Raw genomic sequence first — 8,782 nt, 5'->3', positions numbered from 1 at the left:
GGCTGAAAGGAATGGCCAGAGAGGAGAACCAGGAGGGTGCCGAGTCACTGAAGCCCAGGAGGGGACTCTTCAGTGAGTCTCGGTTCATTCATTCCACAAACCTACTGAGCTCCTACTCCATGCCAGGCACTGTTCCATATGCTGTGGATACAGCACTGAACAAAGCCACAAAATCTCTGCGCAGAGATGACTTACACTGCCATGTCAGTGTAGCAAAAAGCTCCAGCTAGATGAAGAATGAAGAGAGTCCACTGGATTGAAACTTATATAGCTTTGGTGAACAATTGGTGAACTGTTTTGGTGAGCAGTTCCAACAGTGATAAGCTCAGAAGACAGATCACTATGCCCTGAGCAAATGGGAAGTGATAGTGGGTGTAAACTGTTCTTTTGAGAAGTTGTAGAAAAAGGAAGGGGCTGTGGGGCACCTCATAGAAGGTAGCATGAATTCAAATGAATGTTTTCCTTTGGCTGAGAGAGTCTTGCACGCATTTATGGGCTAGTCACTAGAGAAAGGAAGCCTGGAAATACAATTCAAAGAAGTTGAAGATTTGAAGAGGACCCCGATGGAGCCAGGTTCTGAAGCAGATGGGAGGGGAGACTCTCAAAAAGCCTTGCAAGCCAAGGACATCTTAGGTGTACAGGTAGGAGGAAGTTTTTTTTTCTTTCTTTCTTTCTCTTTCTTCCTTTCTTCCTTTCTATCTTTCCTTCTTTTTAAAGATTTTATTTATTTGAGAGAGAGAGAGCACGAGCGGGGGGCGAGGGGCAAGGGGAGGGAGAAGCAGGCTTCCCGCTGAGCAGGGAGCCCCATGTGGGGCTGGATCCCAGGACCCCCCACCCCCCCATCATGACCTGAGCGAAGGGGAAGGCAGACGCTTAACCCACTGAGCCACCCAGGCGCCCCAGGAGGAAGTTGTTCTTGTACTATTCTTTTTTCTAGGGACCACTAAAATAGCATTCCAATTCTAAAGAAACCTAAGGGTAGCATGCATGTTTCACCGAGTGTGAGAGAAGAGGGACAGAGAAGCTTTTTCTTTTTTCCTCCTTCACCCCCCCTCTGCACTCTCCACCCTGCTCTTCCCGCTGACCCGTCCTGTCTTAGTGGCTAACACACAGGTGCGAACAGGACCCGGAAAGGCCTCCCCAGCCCATTCAGAGCCCAGCTTGCCACGACTGTCCACCTAATCAGGTTTTTAATCTAGGATCGCGGAAGCGCAGAACTGCCGGGGCAGCAGAGGCGCGCAGGATTCTGGGAGCAGCTTGCTGTCCAAGGCCCGGCGCGCGGCTGGAGAGCAGCGGCCGTGCCCGGCCATCCTGCCGAGCAGAAGGAGGGGAGTCTCTGCGGGGTCCCCAGCCGGCAGTGTGGAGCACCGACCCGGACGGCTCAGTCCCCGGCCTCTGGGACATCCTTCCCTGAAGAAGGGTTTTCAGGCTAGAGTGAGCAGATTGAGAAGGAACGGAGCAGGCTGCACGCTAACCCTCCACCCCAGCTCCTCTGCCTGCCCCACCTCATTGCCTCACTGCGTCTTTCTAATGAAGACAGGACTGATTTCAAAGAATCATGTGAGGTGCGTTTATCTTCAGTGACGGCAGGGCCAGCAGGGAGGCCCCTGGCTGCCCGGTCCGGCCTGAGGCGCTCTCTGGCTCGGCTCACAGGGCTGAGACCGTGTGGAAGGCGCCGCCCTTCCTGGCTTCCCTGAGGTCAACGCAGCAGCATGTGCTGGGGCAATTTCAGTGCGTCAGACACGCTCCCGGGCTTCTCCGGGACACAGTGACAGAACCCTTTCCTTCCTGATAGAGGGGTCAAAACAAACTCCATCGTCCTGGGACCGTGATGTCAGCCTCTTGCCACACACCTGAGGTTGCAAGCCAAGTCCTAAAACTATAATCATCTAAGAGAATATAACCCAGGGCTCCTGGGTGGCTCAGTCCTTAAGCGTCTGCCTTCGGTTCAGGTCACGATCCCGGGTTCCTGGGATCGAGCCCCGCATCAGGCTCCCTGCTCAGCGGGAAGCCTGCTTCTCTCTCTCCCACTCCCCCTGCTTGTGTTCCCTCTCTCGCTGTCTCTATCTCTCTCTCTCTGTGTCAAATAAATAAATAAAAATTTTTTAAAAATAAAAGAATATAACCGAGAATCTCTGAAGGGCAAAGAAGAGAGAAAAGCTAGAAGCGTGTGTATGTGTATATGTATATATCTGCATATATCAGTATTATGTATATATACACGCACACATATATATTCCAATATACGTGTATATGTATGCACATATGTATATTATACAGACACATCTATTTACATAGGGGTGTGTATGTGTACGTATACTGGTATATGCAGATAGATAAATAGATTGATTCAAACACAACCACACACCTAAATAATAAATGTGCACTAGGAAAGTCAGAAAATAATTGATTTCATTCAAGTACACCTACATTAAACAGAATAGAAAATAGGAGTTTGGGTTTTTAAAAAATTACTTCTAATGTAGTTTGTTTGTGGTTACAAAACAACCAGATGGAAAGCAGTCTGGGAAAAAATCTGTTTCATCACTGGAGTGAACAAACACAATTAGAATGCTAAAAACATTAAATCTCATGAAACTGAACAGAACAGGGACTTTTTTTTTTTTGAATGGCGATCAGATGAATTATAACCACCTAAGCTCAGGAATCTCTTGAGACTCAATATTCCTTATAGCATCAGCTGCAGGCAAAAGAAAAAGAGCTGGCTAATTTGAAGTCAATCATTAATATTCATGTTTTATCTTGCTACAGCTGTAGTGACTGGGTCTGTCATCTTTACTTCCCATGTGGCAATCCATTTCTTTTGAAGAAAGCAGGATTGGCAAGTTTCCCTTACTTGCTCATTCATTCATTCATTCATTCATTTTCTTCTTAAAAGAAAAAAAATCTCTAGAGTGTTTTTCAAGTGACTTTTGAGCAACCTGAGCTGAAACTAGTAGACATCTACTTATCATTACTGTACAACTTTTTTTCTTTTTTAAGCTGTGTGCGTATTTTAAGCACACTTTTTACTGATTATATTGCAAGTACTAGGAGTTTTTAAAAAGAGGAACCATAGAATAATTCTTGCCATCCATTTCAACAGAAGTCTAGAATTAGTGCACATAGGAAGAACATTGGGCAAAAATGTTTTTTAATTTTTTAACCAAATCATATTTTTACTATCAAGTTCACTTTTAATAAATGTATTTTTATTTTAAAAAGTAGAAAAAAATCTAGTATCCTACCATACTCACATAATCATATTAAACATTTGAATTTTCTCATCTTTTTTCATTTGTGTAAATTGCTGCTAATTGTTATCAAGCTATATTAATAATGTTTTATTCTGCTTTTTAGACTTAATATTAGCTCCCTGCTATTTTTCTTATGTCACTATATAGTACTTCTTTTTATAACTGGGTACTAACATTTTTAATCAGCTTTCAGAGGTTTTTTGGCACTAAGAATTGCCGATCATGGGATTGGACCTGTATTCAACTCCAAGTAGATTTATTGCTCTGATGTCAACCTTCTCCATCCCCCCAAACCTTCAGTAGTCTGATGTGTCTTTCCAGCCTGTATGACAGTGTTGAGGGAGATAAACAGAGTGTGGCCTCCACATGCACCTCTCAGCTGACGACAGTGCAGAAGGGGCGTCATTGTGCCAAGTAGCCCAGTGATCCTGGCGCTCTAGGGGGTGACCGGCAGCATGGACATCGGCAGCAGTAGGAAGGATGAGAGGGGCAAGAAAAGCACCCGCGGTGTGGAACAGGCTCAGAAGCAGACAGATGCAACAAACATGCTTCCCCAGACATGCTTCGGGGTCAGGCACGGATCTGGGCTATACGCCATGTCAGGACATGTCACTCCAGTGGAGCCCGACTGCCCATGTGATGAAGTCCAAATTCTTCAGTCTCAAACTCATAAACTTGTGCCAGACCCCCTTCCCCCACCAGTTCCTTCTACCCCATCCCCCCCTCGCTGTTCTCCAGCCCAGCACTTTCCAGCCTCAGTCCACTGAACCTGGGGGGGATTACACTTCTCTGTTTCTCAATGGTTAGTTCCTCTGAGCTATCGTCTTCGCTGGGCCTTCCCAGAACCACTCACATCGCCACAGGGTTACCCACACTTTCCTGGGTGCTCCTATTGCATCCTCTTATCCTGACTCTAGAACTCCCTGTACTCGACTATGAGCACATTTGTTTTTGTCGGCCTCCTAAGCCAGGCTACAGAGCTCACTGAGCACAGTCTTTCTCCTGTTTGCGTCTCTTATGTCAGCCTAGTGCCAGGCCTGCAGAGGTGCCCATGTGTGTGTCCTGATGATTCAATGAATGAATGCAGGGACATATTTTTGAGATGTTAACTAAGGTACTCCAGTCTCAAGGGTCTGTAATTCCCTGTTAACGTTTGTCTGGCGGGCTCAGAAGGTGGAATTCCTTCTAAAGTTGGCGGATAAGTAGGAGGCAAGACTTGCTTTTCTAGGGAAGAAGGCAATGACATGAGAGAAGCTCCAAGAAGACACTAAAAGGAAGTAGAAGGCCTGCTCCATCCAGCTCAATGGAGAGAGGGAAGGAGAGAAAGATGGAAGTTCAGAAATCAAACACTTAGTCAAGTATGTTCTGACTTTCCTTCAAATAAAATCCCAAAGAAGTGGGTCCTGCTAGTTGTGGGGAAACAGAAAGCAGAGGGATCTTGTGCCCCACTCCCCAGTTAGAACTCTGAAAGGAGACACACAGGGTGGCCCCAAGCAAACAGCAGGCACCCACACTGATGGAAAGCACTCTGATTGGTGCTCCTGAGAGCCCGCTCCTCCTCTGTATCTGAAAAGTAACTGCCATGATGATCACGGAAGAAATGGTGAGCCAACTTCCACACAGAGGCCATGGCATGGACAATGTAAGCCAAAGGCCCAATGCAGAGCTCAGCTAAGACATGGAGGAGTCCACAGTAGCAGCAAGAGCAGAGGTGAGGCCCAGTCTGCAAGGAGGACCACCAGGCCCTGCTAAGCCAAGCGAACAGGCCCCAGATCACCAGCCTCAGGCTTCAGCTACAAACACCAGCACAACCCGTGACCAGGGGGACACCTGGAGGACTTCTGTGAGGCCCAAGAGATCTGTCTGTGAGCACCAAGTCATATCCATATCTGATCATAGTTACTGCCTTGGAAAGAGCAGGGACTGGGGAAGAAATCTAAAAATGCAGTATTGCTATGTAAAAGAACAAATTAAATCATTAAAAGCAATTAGGGTATATATTTTCCTGGCCAGATGGGAGTTCCCACCTCATCTTTATCCAAAGAAGTGAGAACCTGGGAGGAGGATTTGCCCAGCTAAACAGAAACAGAGAACTACATTTTTTGGGGGGGGGGGTATGGATTGCTGTATGCTGAATGAATTTTTCAACACTACTATCAATGAAAATAATGATAAAAGGGAAAGAATAAGGTAAATACATCTAGTGAAAAAGCCACCCAGCAGTGGAACAGGGATGGGGTTCTGGGGACTTCTGTGCCATTTTGTCCAGTAATATGCCTCTTGTTTATCCATTCATGCCTTCCTCTTTGGTGAGAAATGTATACTTCCTCAAAACACTGCAAGAAGAAGAAATCAAGCAACTTGAACCTGACTCTGGGTTTAAAAGTCAGCTGCTCCTGCTGCCCCTGTCAGGTATAATTTGCCTCATGGCTGCCTCTTGCTGATACCTTGCAAAGCCCTGTATGCGCACATGTGCGTGCGTGCACGCGTGTGTGTGTGCATGCACGTGGATGTATGTATGCACACATGCCACTCGTATCCGTCTTTGGGCTGGAGGGGCCTCAGGGAATCAAATCCAACATTCATGGTTTACAATGAAGGGATGGAGGGCTTGCCGCTCGCCTTGATGTGAGTAGACACGGACTGAACAAGCCCGTGACCCTGATGCCATGAACTCTCCCATCTAACCTGCTGGCTCTGCTTCCCAGTTCATACCTTTGGCTCTTCTGGCCTCTCCAGCAAGACCTCTGGATTGATGCCAACACCCAAGTGCAAACTCCTTTAGCTCTCTGCTCTATGTGGCTTCTCCACCTGACTTCTGAGTCTGGCTCATATAGACCTTGCAATCTGTGTGAGAACTCCAGCACTGGCCTCCATAGAGTCAGGAAGGACACTAGCTACTTCCTTTTCCTCCAAAGTCTCTCACCTGCTCACGGGGTAATTGATGACTTCCCTCTGTCCAGCCCACCACCTCCCACCCTACCAGACGGGCACAGCTTGCCCTGCATCTCTCTGGCCATGACTGGCCCTGGCAGGCTTTGGCCCAGGAAGTGCCTTCCCACACGTTACTCTCGACTATTATTCTTGCAACATTCTGAAAATTCTCATGGGGATATATTTTGTCATAGCTAGTTACCGCATATTCATATGAATAGGTACCATGAAGGGCGTAGAATGCACCAATTCATTTAATCCTTCAAGTGGCCTAAGATACTGCTGTTTTCCTAATGGGAAGATGGATGCTTAGGAGCGTTTAGAGTTTTGCACAAAGCCATATACCTAGTAAATTGTGGAATCCAAATTTGGACCATCTCAGCTTAGTTCCAAGGCCTATATGCTTAGCCCCACATCAGGTGGCCTCCCTGTGAAGAGAAAGAGTCTTCACCCTAAAGATAGTCCTCTGGCTCTGAACCTACTTCCCAGAGATTTTTCAGGGAAGATCCTTACTCTTCTGAAGCTTGATCACACAATTCATGCTAATGCACAACTTGGTTTTGTTTCTTCCCTTTACCTATGTGTCATTGTCTAAGGACAATTTTTTAAAGGGTAAAATTATGTCTCTCCTGTTATTATAAAATAAACACAGGTAATGCTGAAATGAATTTAACTTGCCTGCAAAACTGGTCAAGATCTGCAGGGCAATAATCAATTGCACCTGATACTGTTCATTTGCATTTTTATGGACAACAATCATTTGCATTGTTGTCGTTTTCTATAGCTTAGAGTACAAAATATCTCAAAGATGATGAAAGGTGGACAAAATGTGGAAGAGTGTGCTACACAGAACACTCAGCAGTTATTTGTACCCATTTCAAGTCTTTTATTGATGTCCTGAACATAATATTTTATTATATGAATGTAGCATAATGTAATCACTGTACACACACATCACAAAAATTGGTCTAGATTCAAGTTGTGGAGAAACGTTTTCTCTTCAGAATGAATAGAATAGAAGCACCTGGTCTTCCAACCTTCTTTAAGTGGCATCTATAAGAGATAAGTATTCCATACCCAACTATGTATAATTCCAAAAAATTTCCCCCAATATCATAGGTTATTAACATTTTTCAAAACAGTGTCATGAACGGATTGTACTGGAATAGTCACCTCCTATCTTTAATGGTGTCAGTGTTCACATGGCAGTCAAACACAGGACATTCACAGAGACAGGAAGTTTTCAAGACCTAATTAACTATTTTGACTAGAAATCTGCCTTTGTTTTGACAGAACATCCTAGCATGAAACAAATATTTACCAGAAATATCCCTAAAGGAGGCTCTGGTTCTATCTCTAAGATGGAACCCACTGACTTCTTCCTTCCCTAGCCACCTGTTTCCTGTCTTGAGCATTTAGGCTCCTTGCGTCACTCGTAATGGCCGCTTACTGAGTAAGGACACACCTGGTGAAAGGAAAAAGCTCCAAGACTCCAAGCACAGCCATCCAGGAGTGCTTTGGCAGCCGGTGTTCAAGATCCAAGTCGCTTCAGTGTCCAAAGTCATCTTCCTGCCTCCTGAGAAAGGAGAGTCGGAGATGAGAATTCACATGCAAATACTTTATTTGGGAGGTACAGGAAATATTGCAGAGGAATAGGGCAGAGAATAGAGTAGTAGGCAGGCAATAAAGCATGTGTGATTAAGCCGCTATCACAGTGGGTGACTGAGGCTTCATCTTGCAGGGAAACTGAAGGAAATGGTGAGAAACAGAAACCCAGATGGATCCAACCCCAGGGGCCAGGGACCCGGGGTAGTATTTATATATCAATTCCCGTGAGCCCGTGAGTGAAAGCTGTTCCCGAGAGCTGCTTATTTCCTGGTACTTCCTCTTGCTATATGTTCTGCAAATAAGGCCTTTAGACTCAGAGACACGGATACTGGCAGCTGGAGTCAGCCAGAGACACTGAAAGGCTGGCGGGGGTGGAGAAGGGGGAGGCGAGGAGTGGGAGATATGCTGATTCCTGCTACCCCTCACCAGCAGCTGAGGAAGGATGGTCTTCCCTCCGATGCTCAGCATTAATGTGCCTCAGCCTCTCAGTCTCTGCTTTCTTGCTTTTTCCTGCCGTACCATATTTCCTAGTTTTAATTCCAGAAAGAGAGAGATCCAAAGAGAATCTGATTGACAAACTCCCCTTACCATCATCCTTGGCGCAGAGCTGATCGCTTTGGGCCAGTTCACAGTCAGCCTCTGGATTGGTCGTCCTAGGATAGGCTCCAGTCTCTGAGGGTAACAGTTAAGTGACACAGAGCATGAGCACTCCTCCTGAAGAAGAGTGTAGGGGCTGTGAGCAGGACAGCTCCCCCCAGCCCCCACCCCACTAGCAGGCGTCATGCACACTCTGTTCTGACACACAGTGGCAGAGTTATGCCTTTGTCAGTCACATGCTGGCATTCACCTCGCTGGGAGGAACAGGTGAGGCTTGAAGTCATTAGAATCCCTAACCTGAAGCTGTGCTTTTCTGTATTTATGTTTCCCTTGAGAACTGAGTGTGTTCCTTTGGCTCCTCCTAATTTAAGACTTACATTCTACCT

At 46.1% G+C, this 8,782-nt stretch overlaps 1 long non-coding RNA gene across 1 annotated transcript; it reads left to right on the top strand.

The window, feature by feature from the left end:
* The first annotated feature begins 361 nt into the window (after positions 1–361).
* Positions 362–2,104, top strand: LOC144378960 (uncharacterized). Its single transcript, XR_013440905.1, has 2 exons — positions 362–641; positions 1,200–2,104. It is a non-coding gene; the product is annotated as an uncharacterized LOC144378960 (long non-coding RNA).
* The last annotated feature ends 6,678 nt before the right edge of the window (positions 2,105–8,782 follow it).

The sequence above is a fragment of the Halichoerus grypus genome, chromosome 9, assembly GCF_964656455.1.
Source record: "Halichoerus grypus chromosome 9, mHalGry1.hap1.1, whole genome shotgun sequence".
NCBI lineage: Eukaryota > Metazoa > Chordata > Mammalia > Carnivora > Phocidae > Halichoerus > Halichoerus grypus.
Note: the sequence above shows the minus strand (reverse complement) of the source record. Positions and strands in the feature narration are given on the sequence as shown.